At 42.9% G+C, this 19,425-nt stretch overlaps 1 long non-coding RNA gene across 1 annotated transcript in view; it reads right to left on the bottom strand.

Annotated features, from left to right (window-relative positions):
• Window positions 1–4,312: 4,312 nt before the first annotated feature.
• Window positions 4,313–19,425, bottom strand: part of LOC147028080 (uncharacterized) — a 93,330-nt gene continuing 78,217 nt past the window's right edge. The window contains exon 3 of the long non-coding RNA XR_015057413.1: window positions 4,313–6,959. This is a non-coding gene — a long non-coding RNA (uncharacterized LOC147028080). The remainder of the gene's footprint in view (window positions 6,960–19,425) is intronic.

Below are 19,425 nucleotides of genomic sequence, written 5' to 3'. Positions count from 1 at the left end.
TTACCAAATTCGCAAACCACCATTCAGGTCCCTTAGGTGAGGTATCTCGGTAAGTACATGTGTAGTTAGGCCCGAACCCGTTGTCTAGTGGGAATACATGTCATTTATGCGTGCTGCGACTTCAGGATAGCCGTTTTTCTTTTGCTATCTTTATTTTGGACCAACCGCCATGATTACCACCACCAGTCACAACGTCAACCACCAACCACAACGCCGCTTCACCACAACCGCCACGACCTTCCCGTCACACCTCGCAACTGTCGCATCGCCACCGTTCTTGCGCCGCTTGGGGGTACCGGTGTTGGACTCGTGCAGGGCGCGCGCCGAACAGCGTGTACAAAATCACGGATTTTGTGCTTCAAAAACGGATCAAAAACGACACACGCCCACTTTTTGCCGTCCAATCGGTGAGCGAGGGGCGATTTGGCCCCGCCTCCAGGGCGTTGGAGGGCGATCGATATATGCAAATTTATGGATCAAAAAGCATTCACGCCCACTTTTTCTCGGGCCAATGGGGAGCGAGGTGAAAGGTCGAAGGGAGGGGGTCAAAGATGAGAAGGCGAAGCCACGGGGCTTATAAAGGCGACCGTGTTCGTCAGTCCAGAGAGTAGGAGAGTCGAGAACAGAGAGTTAAGACTTCGCGGGCGGTGGAGTTGGCAAGAAGGAGCTGGTCGTCATGTGCGTTGGAGTCGGAGCGGAGGGGACGGAGCTGCGGAGAGGCGGCGAGGGCAGACGAGGGGGTGCTCGCGTCGTGCAGGGAGCTGCACCCCAGGGAGGCCGACAGCGCGACCTGGCCGAGGTGGAGACGCTCGTCGCGGGACAATAAGAATCCTCTATACCCCGAGCATCAGCAACCCCCTCCTGTTTCCCCCCCGCGCTGAGATAGTGCGACCAAGGGGGCCCCTTTCCCACCCCCTACCAGACACTGTCCGCGAGGCCCGCGGAGTTGAGGCACCATCGCCGCTCAGCGTCTCATCACCAGACGGGTAGGCCCGACCCGGTCTCGGCCTCAGGCCCGCCTCATCTTTGAGGGTGTTCTTTTCCTTGGTTTTGGGTATGTGTTGTCGGCGCCGTCTGTGAAGTAAAATTGTATAAGTGTTGCCGTGTGCTCGGTAGTCGGATAGCTCTGCATTGTGTTTCTCTTTTATATTTGCTTTTTGTGTAATATTGTGTTTTTCTTTTCTGTGTGCTTTTGATGGAATTGAATATGTGTGCTTTCCGTTCAGCGCGAATAAATGTGCTTTATTATTGAACTGTTCTCCCGCTTCGCTTCGTCTTTTCCTCTATTGAATCCCCATCTTGCTTCACGTAAAGGGTTGGTAGTGGGCTGAATACGCCCGATAATTAATCGAACTGTCGAGGTCGACGATAATACCGCTCGGTTATTCTGATAGTACGGAACGGGTCGCTTAAGTGGCCCGTGTCCGAAGTCGACCTGCGGCGAGGTGCGATCGCCCGGTCTACCCTCCGCGTGGGTACTTAGGTCGGTCGAATTCGGCGAGCAACCCTATCCCACGCGGGGGCTGATTGGCTCGATCGCGGTGAGACCGAAAGGTCCACCCGTGACTGGTTCCCGGCGTTAGTCCGAGAGGGTCACGACTGGATTGTCCGTCCGGTGGGCGACGTGCCGCGATTCGAGTTACGTGGCCGTCAGCACGCCGGCGGGCACGAATACCGCAACAATATATATATATATATATATATATATATATATATATATATATATATATATATATATATATATATATATATATATATATATATATATATATATATATATATAAATATAAATATATAAAATACATTGTCAAAGAATATGAGAAGAAATTAACGATTTCTGATCAAAGTTCTCGGTTGGAACGTTGAATGACTTGCAAAAAATTCATGCTAATATGCAAATATGAATTGTTTAGTCTTAAGAGAGCATTATTTTCTTTTGAAAAAGATTAGATCATATATGTGTTATTGTGAAAGCAATTAGTTACAAATGTTCTTTTCATCAAAGTGGAATATTTTCATTTAATAATACTGAATAATTTTAGTGAAACAATAAAAAAAACATGAAAATATAAAATCGACATGTTAGGAAAAATAGAAGGGTTCTCCTCGATGTTACGACAGCACCAGATATGCCTCCGCCCACATTATTACATCACTATATATACTTGTATCAAGTTTTATTGAAATCCCTGATCCCAGATTCAAAATATTACATAATTCTGGCTGCTAGTCCATGCATCCAACCAGGTTGAAATTTAAAACATATATTCCCCATCCCCATGACTACTCGATCATAACTGAGACGTTTCACATCAATTGACGAAGCAGTTCAAGAGAAATATTTTTTTAAAGATTTTCTTCAATCCAATATGGCTGCCAGACCAAGCAACCGAGGAATTATTTGTGAACACCCTGGTATTGTTACGAATCTGGCAGTCATGAGCACACAACAGACAGGTCCCCATAGCTCAGTTATTTCGTTAAGTATATGTGTATAGTTATAATCCATCCCGTGTCTAATAGGTGATTAAATGTTCGTGCGCTGCGGAGTTATTTTGATAGGGTTTTCTTTTACATTTTTAACTACAACAACAATAACACCTTCGCCTCCCTGTATCCTGACGCCATAACGTTCACGGTGGGCGGAGTTCAATGAAGGACTTGGCATCTCTCTCAACCAGAGAGATGCGAGTGAGTTTGCCATCATTTGGCCAATGGGAGCCAACGCAGGACAATATTACTCATCTTCCTGTTTGAGGGGCGATCCGCCGTGACGCCCGCCACGCCCCCCGTCCAATCAGCGGACTTGGTGCCCCTTTTAGCCAATCACAGGGGCAATGAGCGGATCGCGTGCCAAAACCGTCCAGTAAGGGGGGGGCAGGTTACGAGAGGGAGTCCCCTCCCCCCTGGACGGGGAGTGAATAATTATTATAATTGATCGGCATGATCCGACTGGAGTTAGTTGGGGTTTGCCGGCCGGGTCGTCTCGGATTGCCTCGCCTTGCCTCCTGGCGCTCGCTGCCTTGTCCGCCTTCACGCTGGTTGGCGTCCGTCCTTCATCCTCCGTCCCTGGTACTTGGAGTGGCATCGTTGTTGCAGGTTCGAGTCCCGCCGATCCAGAACTTCGAATACCACATGAGGCGGACAGATCCAAGCTAGCTCTGGTCTCCAGCTCACCTTTCCTCGAGCTGGAGGCCTTCAATAAAGACCCAACGGTGTCCATTTCTGGGTATGTGTGTGTGTGTCTGTGTGAGTGTCTGTGTGAGTGTCTGTGTGAGTGTCTGTGTGAGTGTCTGTGTGAGTGTCTGTGTGAGTGTCTGTGTGAGTGTCTGTGTGAGTGTCTGTGTGAGTGTCTGTGTGAGTGTCTGTGTGAGTGTCTGTGTGAGTCTCTGTGTGAGTGTCTGTGTGAGTGTCTGTGTGAGTCTCTGTGTGTCTGTGTGTGTGTGTGTCTGCCTGTGTGTGTGTGTCTGTCTGTGTGTGTGTGTCTGTGTGTGTGTGTCTGTGTGTGTGTGTCTGTGTGTGTGTGTCTGTGTGTGTGTCTGTGTGTGTGTCTGTGTGTGTGTCTGTGTGTGTGTCTGTGTGTGTGTCTGTGTGTGTGTCTGTGTGTGTGTGTCTGTGTGTGTGTCTGTGTGTGTGTCTGTGTGTGTGTCTGTGTGTGTGTCTGTGTGTGTGTCTGTGTGTGTGTCTGTGTGCGCGTCTGTGTGTGTGTCTGTGTGTGCGTCTGTGTGCGTGTCTGTGTGTGTGTCTGTGTGTGTGTGTCTGTGTGTGTGTGTCTGAGTGTGTGTGTCTGTGTGTGTGTGTGTCTGTGTGTGTGTGTGTCTGTGTGTGTGTGTGTCTGTGTGTGTGTGTGTCTGTGTGTGTGTGTGTCTGTGTGTGTGTGTGTGTCTGTGTGTGTGTGTGTCTGTGTGTGTGTGTGTCTGTGTGTGTGTGTCTGTCTGTGTGTGTGTCTGTCTGTGTGTGTCTGTCTGTGTGTGTCTGTCTGTGTGTGTCTGTCTGTGTGTGTCTGTCTGTGTGTGTCTGCCTGTGTGTGTCTGTCTGTGTGTGTCTGTCTGTGTGTGTCTGTCTGTGTGTGTCTGTCTGTGTGTGTCTGTCTGTGTGTGTCTGTCTGTGTGTGTCTGTCTGTGTGTGTCTGTCTGTGTGTGTCTGTCTGTGTGTGTCTGTCTGTGTGTGTCTGTCTGTGTGTGTCTGTCTGTGTGTGTCTGTCTGTGTGTGTCTGTCTGTGTGTGTCTGTCTGTGTGTGTCTGTCTGTGTGTGTCTGTCTGTGTGTGTCTGTCTGTGTGTGTCTGTCTGTGTGTGTCTGTCTGTGTGTGTCTGTCTGTGTGTGTCTGTCTGTGTGTGTCTGTCTGTGTGTGTCTGTCTGTGTGTGTCTGTCTGTGTGTGTCTGTCTGTGTGTGTCTGTCTGTGTGTGTCTGTCTGTGTGTGTCTGTCTGTGTGTGTCTGTCTGTGTGTGTCTGTCTGTGTGTGTCTGTCTGTGTGTGTCTGTCTGTGTCTGTGTGTGTCTGTGTGTGTCTGTGTGTGTCTGTGTGTGTCTGTGTGTGTCTGTGTGTGTCTGTGTGTGTCTGTGTGTGTCTGTGTGTGTCTGTGTGTGTCTGTGTGTGTCTGTGTGTGTCTGTGTGTGTCTGTGTGTGTCTGTGTGTGTCTGTGTGTGTCTGTGTGTGTCTGTGTGTGTCTGTGTCCATGGGCCCCATCCACAAGTAGAATTGTGCAGTGCTTTTTGTTGTACATTATTTGCCTTGCTTATTCGGATAACTCTTCCCTTATGTGCTCCCCTCGTCCCTCAACTATTGTTAATAAATTCCCCTCTTGTTGAATGTCCCAGCTCATCCTTGTCCTTTCTATCATTGGTTTGCCGAGCTGCGAACGGGAATTAGGAGGCCTCATTGCTGCCGTAATCGTACAATCGGCCCGGCAGGATTCTGGTACTCTCCCCGCTCGGGGTATGACTCGGATCCGGCTCGGTAACGGCCCGGATCGCGCAGATCCTGCCGAGGGTGAATTTCCCCAGTAGTTTGGACGACATGGGTATTTAGGTATATTGAAATTGCCAATTGACCCTATCCGACGTGGTCGACCTATTGGCGATCTTCGGTCCGATAAGGGACAAGTGACCTTTCGGATTTATCTGAGAGGTACGACCTAAATTCCGGGTATTCGGTGGAGTCGACTCTACTGCTCTATCAAGCGGTCGTGCTCGCCACCAAGACCCGGCCCCACAACAGTATCCCCATGGTTTGGGGAACATGTGGGTGAAGTTTCCATTTGATCTGTCAAGCCTTTCTTGAGAAGATGATTTTTAAAGGTTTTCGGGTAAATCCAACATGGCTGCCAAAGCACGTGACCGGTGACATCATAGTTGGATAAATCTGTTCCTCATAGATAAGCAATCATACCTGTTTAGTTTTGCCTCAATTTGTTCAGCCGTTTGAAAGGAGATTTTTGAATGTTTTTATGTTTAGAACAATATGGTTGTCGGGCAACATGACCAATGACGTCAAATATCCCCCCCCCCCAATATAATTTAGACCTAGATGACCCTCAAAAAATTTCACACTGATCAGATAAAGTGTTCGATGTGTGTAATTATGTCATTATGAAGCCATCTATGAAATCACGAAAAAAAAATCATACTTTTTTCCCCATGGGGAGTACTTCACACGTGCCAAGTTTCAATTTTTTCTATGGAGCGGTTTCAGAGACAGAGGTCCAAAGTTTTTCCTTATTTCCAACATGGCTACCACGCCACATGACCTATGTCGTAATTATCATTAAAACATTCCACATGAGTAGTCGCACAGATGTTGAAAATTTTGTGTCAATCGGATAAGCGGTTGCAGATAAAACATAGAAAATTAACATGGACAGACGTACATACGCATGTGCGTACGGACATACGACAAGCCGAAAACATGCCTCCAGCGAGCAATATGTTCAGCGGAGGCATAAAAAATATTTTACCATCGCGTTCATTACATGATGATCTATGTGTGTGCAAATTTTTAAGTTGATTGGACCATAAACGGCCGCACCAAATCGGAAAGCTCAAAATCATCCAATTCAGTTTGGGTTAATAAGGAATAATTTGTAAATTTGATAAAAAAAAAAGAACAGGAGTAACATGCAATATTACATGCATTGGAAATGATTTCAGCATGCTTGAGCAGTAGTCCTTTGTACTGTATTCCATAGTCTGAAATATCTAGAATCAGAATACAAGTGTTGTTTAGATTGCTCAGGCAAGACTGGTCACCTGAGAGCAAAGATATGGCAAGATATTGATATTTTGTGGCCATATTGAATTTATGCAAATGAGCTAATCATCCAATCAAGTTTTTAGTGTTCCAAATGCCTCCTTCGGTTTTTGGACAATTGCAGAATTTCAAATTACTTAAATATGCCATTAGAGAGCGAAGATACAGCAAGATATTGAAATTTTGTGGCCATATTGGGTTTATGCAAATTATACACATTTGCACAACAGAGGTTTTTTCAGACTTTTGCATGGTGTCCTGGGACCGCATATAAATGCATTGTGGGGAAAAAAATTGGTTGCAATTTTTTCCAACTTGAATGAAAAAAATGGCTACATTTCCTGGACTAACATTCCAGCTGGTACCCCACATAAACATTCAACTTTCTTGGCTAAATAGTCTGCAGAAAACAAAAATAATTGTCGGCTGACAAGTGAAAACTTAAAATGTTCACAAAAGCCCATAGCAATTCAAACTGCACCATTACCTGGTAGAAAACAAGCACCCAGCTATGACAGCAGCCGTTCTGTAATTGTGCCAAGATCACGGAAGGTAGGAGATAGAGGTACAGGGCCTCCAAAGAGATGTGTTTGACGAAAGCCCATTCCTTCTTGCCTCAGATAGCCGATTGGGCTACTGCCCTCGGCTCACGGCATTTCCGATTCACAAGTGCAGAGAGGAACCGGAGAGTGGTACTTTATGCAAAAAGGCCTGTGTGAGAGAGAAGGAGAGAAGGAGAGAAGGAGAGAAGGAGAGAAGGAGAGAAGGAGAGAAGGAGAGAAGGAGAGAAGGAGAGAAGGAGAGAAGGAGAGAAGGAGAGAAGGAGAGAAGGAGAGAAGGAGAGAAGGAGAGAAGGAGAGAAGGAGAGAAGGAGAGAAGGAGAGAAGGAGAGAAGGAGAGAAGGAGAGAAGGAGAGAAGGAGAGAAGGAGAGAAGGAGAGAAGGAGAGAAGGAGAGAAGGAGAGAAGGAGAGAAGGAGAGAAGGAGAGAAGGAGAGAGAGAGAGAGAGAGAGAGAGAGAGAGAGAGAGAGAGAGAGAGAGAGAGAGAGAGAGAGAGAGAGAGAGAGAGAGAGAGAGAGAGAGAGAGAGAGAGAGAGAGAGAGAGAGAGAGAGAGAGAGAGACACACAGAGAGAAAGATGCATTGAAAAACAGCATTGTCATGATAATCAGCATGTTTTCTGTGATGCCAAAAAGCCCTACTCGAGTTCCGTATTGGCAAATGGTTATCCAAACTCCTGGGCATCTCACTATTCATTCGTCTATCATTCACGAAAACACAGCAACTGATAATTATCATGTTATAACAAACCACACGAGGCTTACAAGGAGCCCGAAACAAGTAGCAACATTAAACACTGCCAAACTGCCCAACGTTTCATGAATAGCTGAGAGGCAATGCGAAACAGAGTTAATTTATACTTTACAGAGTCCTGAATGAATAATTTAACTTTTCAGCAGTTATAATCAGATCTCATGACAATACAGAAGCCAAATGACTATCAGGATAATTAATTGCATGATAGTTTAATACAAACAACAACCATTCACATCTGCAAAACTACAAAACCATTACAATGTCATTGGTGCCTTGTCACATGCCCAGAATGATAATGCACTCAAGGAATGGGAATATTTAAATGAAGGTTCCATTTAGTTTGTAATCAAAAGGTTAAAAAAAACAAAAACAAAAAAAAAAAAACACCAGGCTTAGTAAAGTTTGCAAAATAATTAAAACAAAAACTGAACTTCAACTAGAAATAATCTGAAAATGCAAAGCCCATCAAGTACGCTTTGTATTCGTTCTTCTTCTGCTACATGCTAAACATGAAACCAGCAAAAAAAAAATACAATGACGATTTTAGGTGACTTTGACCTTTTGACTTCAAAAGCAATGGGCTTCAGTGACCCAATATGCAAACCCTGCTCAAATTTCAAGTCAATCAGATGAAAATTGATGACTGACATTGACCTTTTGACATTCACAGAACAGGTTACACTCAATGAATTGGATCATATTGGGTCACTGACATTGATATGACATTTTTTTGCCACCTTGACCTTTTGTTCCAACAAAACAAATGGAAAAAAAAAACAATTGGTTTCTAGTATTTGATTGGTGAACCAATATGCAAATTATTCAAATTTCAGGTCAATTGGATGAAAATTGACAATTTTATCAGGCATTGTCATTTTGGCCAAATCATTGATTTGTCTTCTCCATAGTCTAATAATAAAGCAGTGTTGAAAATTTGATGACAAAAGCTCAAATGGTAAAAAAGTTACAGCTTGGACAAACACAAAAACATGTGATTGCAAAACCCCGTCTCCTGCTGCGCAGGGGACAGGCTAACAAGGAAAGAGAGTGACAATGTGGACCAACCACAAAACAAAAGGCCAAGCCCAGCATGTGCAAAATAATGTCTAAGTACTTGATATATCAAGATTCTGCCCCACAGAGAGAATCCAAAGAGGCCTCGATCTCAGATCGTCATTTTAACACAATATGATGCATGACTGCCATCAATGTTTGGACCAACACAAAAATTTATCCAACACAGGTCGAGTTAAAAAAAAAAAACATCTTGCAATAATGCTGTAAGCATTACTGAAGAATAATGGGAATTATTAAAATGGTGTCTTCCATCTGCATTTGGATAAACTTCAAAAACAAAAAATATTTGAAGTTTCAGCTACTGTACAGTACAAATTAATTTACATTATGTAATATGGAGATTACTGTTATTACAAAAAAAAACAAACAAACAAAAAACTTTACCTCTGCTGTGGTGGAAAATGAGGTAAAGATTTTCTCCTCTGACCATGCACTTAGTTCAAAACATCAGATGTGATGAGTCACAAGATCAACAGCAGAAACAATTCACCGAGTAGTTTAAAAGCGATGCACGTTTCCAAAAAAAAAACCCATACTATAATTTGACGAGTTTGTGCATGCATGTGTTTGTTTCTTTTTGCATGCATGGTTTGGCTGTCTGGTTGCACAAGTGCTTGCACGCATATGTTTGATACCCACGCATGCTAAGCGAAAAGCGGGGTAATGCAGATGGTCATGTCCGTCTGTCCGTTCTATCAGTTTTTAATATCGTCAGTTGATGATTGAGAAACAACTTATTTCAATTGAACATTATATTTTGGACATAAATCAGAACATGAATAGGAAGACGAGTCTGTTGTTTTACTGTACCTTGGCTCAGAATTAGTCCTGATTGCACATGAGCAGAAAGAAGCAGCAAAATAATATTTTTGTGTTTTTTAACTGTCTGCCTGCAAGTAAAACAAAATAGGAAATCATTCCAAACAGGAAACTTACTGTTTTAAAGGACGTTATTAATGACACAGGCCGGTTTTGCCACACGTGGGGTCTTACCGCCCTTTGACAGGTCTTATTTTTAGTTCTGCAGGGTGTCCACTCACCCACCTCACCAGGTAAGCCTGGTGGGGGAGCCGGTTTAGTCGCCGACCACCCGACCATGAGCAGGTAGTACCGGATTACATGGTTACCGATAGCAGGATATAAATCCCGACCTGACTTGGCGGTAAGACCCCACGTGTGGCAAAACCGGCCATCCACTGCAAACAAATTTCGCGGTATTTACTGGGTGCTGCGAAAAGGCTTTGTGGAGAGCCCGGACAGAGAGCGTTTGTGCAGCAGTTATTTGCACGACGGTCATCCACTGCAGCTGAAACGTTCCCTGGTTGTCTCGCTATGCTTGCCACCAGACAAGGGATTTCGAAGCCGAGTGAGTGTGGTAGGACGTGCGCAACCCTACACCACTTTAATCAATACACTGCACAGGAATTGGTTCTCGTTTTGCAAGAATGTAACGCAACAAGAACACGGACGGAACGAAATTGATGTCGATTGAAACAGATGTCGAATTCAACCGGAAAAAGTCCTAAGGCGATGGGGGCGTGGTGAAGCGTCAGGCAACGGATATTGTCCAAGTCGTAATCACAACCCTACACGTTGGCGGCCTGGGATATTCGTCGTTCTGCTTACCATGGAGCAATAAGGCAGTCTGGCAGCACCTCAGGCGACAGAGCAGCCCTATTTAGGGAGGACACTGCTCTCCCCAATCCGGGGACAGGACTAGAAAAGGTGTCCCAAAAATGGTTTGTTGCACTGAACCTGGTTAGCAAACCGCGGCTGATGGGTTATCGCTTATTGCGGTCGAAATACAAGGAAAATAAAAACTAAACGGAAAATTATGACTTTTGCAGCTTGGAATATTCGAACTCTCCAAAGCGAACAAACTGTGGAACGGAGAACTGCTATTATCGGAATGGAACTTGATAGATATGGTGTCGATATTGCAGCACTGATTGAAACCCGACTTGCAGACACTGGTCAAATATGTGAAAATACATCCGGTTATACGTTTTACTGGAGTGGTTTGCCATCAACAGAAAAACGGATGTACGGTGTCGCTTTTGCTATAAGATCTACGATTGTGAAGAACCTGTCAAGCGTACCGAAAGCAATAAGTGAGCAGTTGCTGTCAGACTCCCAATCAGCAAAAACAGAAGTGCAACTATCATCAGTGTGTATGCCCCCACCATGACAAATGATGATGTCACGAAGGAAGCTTTTTATAATCAGCTCGATGAATTTCTGCGTCAAATCCCAAAGGATGACAAAATTGTCTTCCTTGGTGATTTCAACGCTCGGGTTGGAACAAACCATGCAGCATGGCCGGAAAAAAACTTGGTCGGAAAGGAATTGGCAAGCTAAATTCCAACGGTCTATTACTACTATCAAAATGTAAAGAATATGGGCTGACTATTACCAATACTATGTTTCAGCAACCTACAGCACACAAAACAACCTGGATGCATCCTCGAGCAAAACATTGTCACATGATAGACTATGCAATCGTACGAAGTCATGACCGCAAAGATGTGACAATCACTAAAGTTATGCGTGGTGCTGAGTGTCAGACCGATCACAAAATGATTCGAATGAAATTAAAGATGGTCATTCACCCAAAGATCAAAAAGTCCAGTTTTAAGGCAGTAAGAAAGTTGAATGTTTCGACTCTAAGGTCAGCAGAAGCCCGACACCAGCTGGCCGAAAAAATAAATGGTGAGCTTACTGCAAACCCAATAGATCCAAATGGCACAGTGACCAACGAATGGAATATCCTGCGTGACACAGTCCACAATACATTGAAGATGATGCTTGGACTGAAAACCAGGAAACAACCTGACTGGTTCTCAGATAATTTGGTAATTATTCAGAGGATAATTGACAACAAAAACGAAGCATTTAGAGCATGGCTATCCAGTAATACACGATCATCGAAATTGAAGCTCCAACTTTGTAAAAGGCGGCTGCAAAATGAAACGCGCAAGTTGAAAGACCAGTGGCTGTCCCGAAAAGCCCAGGAAATACAACAATTGGTGGATCGAAATGATTCAAAGAATTTATATGATGCCATAAAAGAACTGTATGGCCCTTCTGCACATGGTGGTGCCCCCCTGCTATCTCAAGACGGCAGAAAATTGTTAACCAACCAGGCAGAGATACTAGGTCACTGGCAGCAACATTTTAACGAGCTCAACAGACCATCGCATGTTGATCAGCGCAGTATAGACCAACTGCCTCAAAAACCTGCGATTCAGCATCTTGCGAATGAACCAACTGAACAAGAAATCCGTAAGGCTATCAATTTGTTATCAAACGGCAAGTCACCTGGTGAGGATGGGATTCGAGCTGAGATTTTCAAACATGGTGGCGAAGTTCTAATCACACATCTGCACAGCCTCTATTGTCATACTTGGTGAGACGAAGAAGTGCCCCAACAACTGAAGGATGCTCTCCTTGTTACTATTATCAAACGGAAGGGCAGCCGTTCAGAATGTGGAAATCACCGAGGAATAAGTTCATGCTCCAAAATACTAACTAAAATTCTTCAGATACGTCTCGTAAATTCAATTCTAGACGAAAATGTTTTGGAGTGGCAGTGCGGTTTTTGAGGTTACTGTGGTACCAAGGATATGGTGTTCTCAGCTCGCCAACTTCAGGAGAAGTGCATCGAGAAGAATATTGGGTTATATGCGGTTTTTGTTGACCTAACTAAAGCTTTCGATAGTCTCACGTGTTGCGCTATGGCAAATTCTTCTCAAAATTGGCTGCCCACAGAAATTTGTAAGAGTGCTACAACAGCTACATGATGAAATGCAAGCTAGAGTGTGTGCTGATGGTAAGTTCTCCGAGGCGTTCAATATCAGCAACGGGGTGAAGCAAGGATGTGAAGCAAGGATGTGTTGTGGCACCTATCTTATTTGTGCTGTTCTTTGCAACCATGCTCAAGGAAGCCTTGAAAACAAATGACAACGGTGTTCACATAAAATTTAGAACGGATGGTGGCATTTTCAATCTGCGTCGACTCCGGGCTAAAACCAAAACCATTGATTGACCTGCTTGTTCGAGATCTCCGGTTTGACGATGATTGCGGATTATTTTCCCATACTGAGGAGGGCTTACAATCGCTCATGAATGCTTTCGCAGTCGCATTTTCTCATTTCAGTCTAACGATCAGCACAAAGAAAACGGAAGTCATGTATCAACCACCCCCAGGTGTTACACATCACTCGCCGACGATCCTTGTCAATGGAGAAGAGTTGAAGACAACCAAAACTTTCCCTTATCTCGGAAGTATCTTGTCTGATGATGGACAGCTTGATCATGAAATTGTCAGCAGAATCTCCAAAGCATCCCAAAGTTCGGGAGCATGAGATTGTGCAAAAGCGACTGCGGCGGAAGGATCCATCCAAGGCAGTGGAAACTGGTTTCCGTTGTGGTGTATGCGACCGACCTTGTGCAAACAAAGCTGGTGTCACTGCCCACAATCGCGTCCATCGGCAATTGAACTAATCGACATCGTCGAAAACGACACGTCATCCATCATTAATGACACAAACATGTAACGTGTTAGATAGGGTGGTATAATAGGACACTGGATAAAACAGCGGTAAAACCTAGAATTTATTCATTTATATGCCATTCAACCTTTATTTAAATACAATTGTAGACTTGAAGACTGTAGAACACAAATCACCTGCATTAATACTTCCAAGAACCATGCTACATGTCAATATATAGCATTTGAGGGCGTGGCATGTGCATTGGGGTGATGAAGGGGCCGCCATAATGGCTATGTATTGGTCAATAAAGCCTCCATCAACTAAACTGCAACGCAACGTCTTATATTATTACATTACAGTGTATAAGGGTTGTTGGGTGTATAAGCTTGCTTCAGTAGCACAAAACTTCCAGAATTTTTGTTAATGATATTTAAATTGAAATACAGGAGGGCCTTACCATTCATGGGTTTCCCCTTTGTGGATTTGCTCGATCACGATTAATTTATTAAGGCAAGGTTTGCGGGTTGCGGTCAATGCACTCGAATAATCATGGGTTGGCGAACTATTTTCCACATTTATTTACCAAATTAACATGTAATGGGCCATCAACACAATAACCCCCTCAAACCCCCAACATCACAACCATTATCTCCATAAACTTATCTTTATCATCACAATCATCAACATCGCCATCACATTTTTGGATCAAATACTTCATCATTATTATTACAGGTAAGATTCATGATCTTAACTCAAGAAAGTAAACTTTATTTTCTGTTCTTAATACAGGGAAAAAAATGCTGTATTTTATGTTTTAATAACCTTTATTCATGAAAATAAATAGCACAAAACAATCCACAAACATGTTAATTTAGGGTACAGTTTGGACAAATTTTAAAGTTGAAGTCTTGAACCCAATTTTCCCCATGACCCTCCAAGTTTGCGGATTTGCAGTTCACAGGGAATTTCAAGAATGTAACCCCCATGAATGGCAAGGCCCTCCTATATATACTTGAACACTGTGCAGGGTATCATGTTCCATGAACTCCAGTTTGCATGTTTGTTTGTTTGTTTGTGTTTGCTTGACTAAGCACTCCTGAATCACTGGATGAAATGAATTTAAAACTAGTGGTTGTAGTCAGAGTGTGTATAGAAAGGTTTAGGCTCTAAATAAAATAGTTCCGATGATTTGGGGTGGAGGAGCAGCCCGATTCTCTCTATGTAAATATATTGCATGAGGTATCTTTCCGTGGGAAGGGGGTTTACAAATCATACTAAAATATGCAAATTGTGGGGGAATTAACCCGTCCATAATTCAAGGGTAATTAATCTGTTCATAAGGACAGGTTCTTCACTTGTTCACTTGTATTGAGAATTCACAAAGCAATGAGACTAGATTAGATTAAGATAGCAAAGCAATGAGACGAGATTAGATTAAAATAAAAAAGCAATGAGACTAGATTAGATCAAAATAAAAACTGGGGATTTTCACAAACATGTATTCAGGATATGCAGATTGAAAAAAATTAAAACCTGCAAGGTCACTTTATTGGCACAAGGTTAAATGGTCAATGCAAGGTCATCCTAAAACTCATGGAGAAGATTGCAATGCACATTCAAAAGAATGACAAAGACAGAAGACGACGATGGGAAAAAATAAATCGATAACGGTCCAGAGGACTTTAACCAAAAATCACAGTATCAAGAGCACAGTGCGAGACTTCTGAAGAAGCTTAATGCCAGAAATGAAATCAAGATCAAATTTTGAAGAAGAAAAAAACATTGAGGAGAAAAATGAGTGAATTGAGGACACAAGTGAAGCAGAATAGCTGATACATTTTGGGCTCAGACCTGATGCGTTCTATTCAAGGAATGAGGTTGACATTTTCTGACCACATCAGCTGGGCAACATAAATAGTCCAAGAATATGTCAAACAATAACAGATGAGTGCCGTCTGTGAGCCAGACAGGCATGGGGGCGAATAAAACAATGGAATGCAGATTCTGTGCATAAGTACGCATGCGCTCAAGCAACGTGCTAATGAAAGGAAATACCATCGGGGAAAAGCTTTTTATATCTTACAGTCAAGCAGAATAAAGCAACAGCATTTGGTTCTGAACAAGTACAAAAATAAATAAATATTTTCAGGCATTGTGTCCAAATGCAAAACTAACAAAAAAAAAATTTAACCTTATGAATGTTTCAACGGACGACTGAAAACGATCTGCAACACCAAGAACACGAATGGTGCAGTTGGTGCCACAGCATAGCCAGGGCAATATTTTTGGGTCAAGATCAACATTTTATTCCACTAGTTTGATATATGGCTTTCAACCTTCATTGAAAATAAATGTTGTAAACCATCATAAATATGACACGTCACAGATTACAATGTATCAACATATTTCAGAACAATCATGGCCCTGAAACCTAATTTGTCCCTTTTCTTTTTTTCTAAAGTCATTACAGGGATCACAAACAGACCATGCTGAATCTTCATGTATACTGATACCATGACAACAATTTTTTTGTCTCTTTCCAAATATCTTTAATATCAAACAGAATAGAAGCTGGGTGAGTGGAGATTATGTCCTGTAATGGCAGACCTCCATCAACAATGGAACAGTATGATACATCACGTGCCAAATGTATCGTAGTGAACATACTGTTGGCTTCGGCACAAGAAGCACTTGGAGATAATAAATATTATTCCTCGGAAAACAATCTAAGTAGAAAAAGTAATGTTCGTTCTTTCGGGAAATTTTAACCTCTTCCCTAAATTCCCCCAAACCACTGAAAAATAAAAATATAAAAATACCACACTATTTATCAAACACTTGGCAGCAACAACATCCTTGAAATTTTCATCCTGAACACAAGAATTTCAGGAGGAATAAATATTTGAAGTGTTAGTGATCAGTCAAAAAGGCAGAACCCTGCATGTATGGATGAGCGATGTTCACACAAATTGACTGAAGTCTCACGTGATGAAAGTAAACTTCCTCAGTCAGGTGGATGGGATATTTGGGTAGGAATTTGGCCAGAACACGAACACAAAGTCACCCACACTTTGTGAATGACATTGTGGAAAAGTTAACTTTGACCAGATAGTGATAGCAGATGGGACAACCAGCTCAATGCCCATCAAAAAGAGAGCACACTTCCTGATGGAATGCTCTCCGTGTGCTGAACCAATTCAATAATTTGTCAGAAAAGAATGAAATCCAGACAAGACAGCTCAAAAGTGAGTGCACCAACTCTGTACCATCCTATGTTTGATAACCTCATACATTTTGTTGCATTATTTATTTATTGCTTCTGATTATTCATCATTGTTGCAAGTTATCGTTTTATGAACAGTAGTCGTTAATGTGTGTGGGCTTGCAGGATGGCCTGGAAGAATGCACTCTCGCCTCCAAGCTGTCCAGCCTGGGTTTGAATCTCAACCGAGCCATGAACCGTCATACCGGTATTTCACAGGCAGGACAATTGATCAACATGTGTGCCGTCCCTCAGATGAACAATAAATGGGTGTCGTGCTTGCTGGCATTAGTTAGTGTATGTTAAAGATCCCACAGTGTCTTTCTTCAAGAGTAGGCAAGCTATCACCGGCACAATGGCCAAATTCCAAATTCCTACCCAAACCTTCGTATCACGTCAGGCCTGGTCAACTGGTTCATGGATGACTTGGGCCGTGCTTCCCCGAGCCAACTCCACAATAATGTGTGTGTGTGTGTGTGTGTGTGTGTGTGTGTGTGTGTGTGTGTGTGTGTGTGTGTGTGTGTGTGTGTGTGTGTGTGTGTGTGTGTGTGTGTGTGTGTGTGTGTTTTGGGGGATAGAAGAAAAAAAAAAGGTAAAGGAATTTGAGTCAAAAAAAGAAAAAGAAAAATCATTAATTTTGTGTTTGCTCATGGAAGCTTAACCAATGAAAAACTAATGAAATGTTTGGCTACAATCACACCTGGTTCAATGATCGAAGGAGGAAAATGTAAACGTTAACATGATGTCCAATAGCTTTCAGGACTTGTGCCTGGTCGGAAAGTGTACAGACCACTTGAAAAATTGATTTTAGGGGACAAGTGAATTGAAGGACAATCGACCATGTGGAGGTGGGTGGGTTCGTTCAGTTTTGTTGTGCAGATCACCAATCTAAACGAAATTCACCCTGTACATTCATGAGAACACACCATTGAAATTCCTACTTGTTTCCATATGCACAAGTTGACACACCGACAGTTATTACCATTTTAAACAAGAAGCGAATACTTCGATATCGCATGGCTGGGGGCAGTAAAAGTCGAGGTTAAGAATGATGAAGCAATTTTGCAGTTATAAAATTTAAATGTAGACACGGTGAATTAGCATGAAGATGGGGGGTCATTCCATGTCAAATCATCAAAGAATCTGCCGTCATCTCTCAGATTTTTGTAAAACTTTGGGAACCAATTGGGACCCATGGAAAACGGCAAGAACTCAAATATTTTTGCTAACAGCCTCTTAATTAGTGAGATACAGACTAACGAACTTTGGACTAATTAGCACGACGTCGCGAATTCAAATGGCCATATCTCAAAGTATAACACCAAGAGAGCTGGTTTTGGTGTCATTTCAAAGGTATTTTCATGCCCTATGAATTTGTCTGGGCAACATTTTCCTACCTCCAACCCCAAAAAAGTTATCACAAAATATAAACTTCAATCGTGAATCCCCAAAAAATGTGTCCTTCAAATTTCCTCAAAGTCATCCCAGAGGTATCTTATGATGTCAAGAAGCTTCCACATAAATTTTGTGATGGGCACTCCAATAGTTTCTGAGATATGAGCAATAATGTACATGTACGTATGGCATATAGATTCGAAAATCAGCATTTGTAATGTATTATACAATCAATAAGTGAGTTCAAGTACACAGTGTTCACTAACCTGACTAAGGCTTTCAATTTCCTCTTCAATGCAGCAACAGCAGCACTTGTTTCTTCCCCTCAGGCCCAGTTGAAAATGAAAGTATATGATACTTCAAAGCAATTGATGGTCGTTCCCTGTGTTCCCTGTCATGGCTAGGTTAGAATGATTGTATAATACATTACAAATGCTGATTGTATAATACATTACAAACATTGTGTGACCGTGGAAATACTGCGGCCGCCCTATAATTTCTAGTGGCTGTAGATTCTGTAGACCCTGCGGCTGCCGTGCCAAATGTGACTTTGGCCTTAGGATCACTGGTATTTCCAGGAATGAGGCTGAATCTTTGGGTCTCACGATCTAAACCGCAGGCAAGTCGGTGGTCTTCCTGTCTTCTACTGTCTTGTCCCCAGCCTCGCCCCGCCCCCCACTCCCGTTCTGTCTGCAATATCGCTCAAGGTCCACCAACAACCCCCTTCTGGTAAAACTGCCAAAATCAAGAATAACTGTTCACCTTCACTCTTTCATTCCTATTTTCTTCCCACCTTTGGAATAAACTCACACACCCTCTTTAATCCCACTCTTCCCTCCAGGTCTTCAAAACAGATGTTCATCTCCATCTCTTATCTTCCCCCCATCCAAAACAACGATCTATTCTACCCTCGGTAATCCACCCCAAACCCACCCCCTTCAAATTCCCTGCTTTCCTTCCTGAAAGTCTGTCATGTAAGGACCTGAAAGTCCCTGTAGTGTCACTAGTTTATCCTGTGTTCCCCACCCTATCCCTCTCCCTTCCACAGATCTCCTCACATCTCTGTTCCCCACTGTTTTTTCCTTCCCTCTCCCACCCCTCGTCTCCTCATTTTTGTACGTTTTGTGTGTCAGCTCTCATACGAGCCTCGACATTGTATTTAAAAAAAAAAAGAAAAAAAAAGCCTTGTCGCATCAATGCCAGACATGTTGGATACCAATGCCATCATCACCGACAGTGCTGTCACAGTGCAAATTTGGAGCCCCAGGCATGCAAAAACATTTGGCGAGTATACAGACTATTCCAACCATTTGTTGCATGCCAACTTCAGAATGTTGCAAGGACTGACCTTGTGTTTGACCAGTATTTTGAAAAGAGTTTAAAGGAGAGAAACAGCTACATGAGAAAAAGCAATAAGGAGGAGGGTCAGTCCAACAGGAGCACTGTCAATTAACTGGCAGCAATTTCTTCATGTGGAACAAAACAAGACAAAAATGCTTCAATTTCCTTGCTGAGTGCATTGTGGAGGTCTTTACAAAAGGAGAAAAGGAGGTTGTAGCAACAGTTAAAGACTGTATCATGTATCAAAATGAAAATGCATCATCCCTTGCCTCCTGCAACCATGAGGAAGCTGAT

Source organism: Eptatretus burgeri, chromosome 4, assembly GCF_056783735.1.
Source record: "Eptatretus burgeri isolate ZD-2024b chromosome 4, Ebu_testis_v1, whole genome shotgun sequence".
Taxonomy (NCBI): Eukaryota; Metazoa; Chordata; class Myxini; order Myxiniformes; family Myxinidae; genus Eptatretus; species Eptatretus burgeri.
This window is presented reverse-complemented; position numbering and strand designations above follow the sequence as displayed.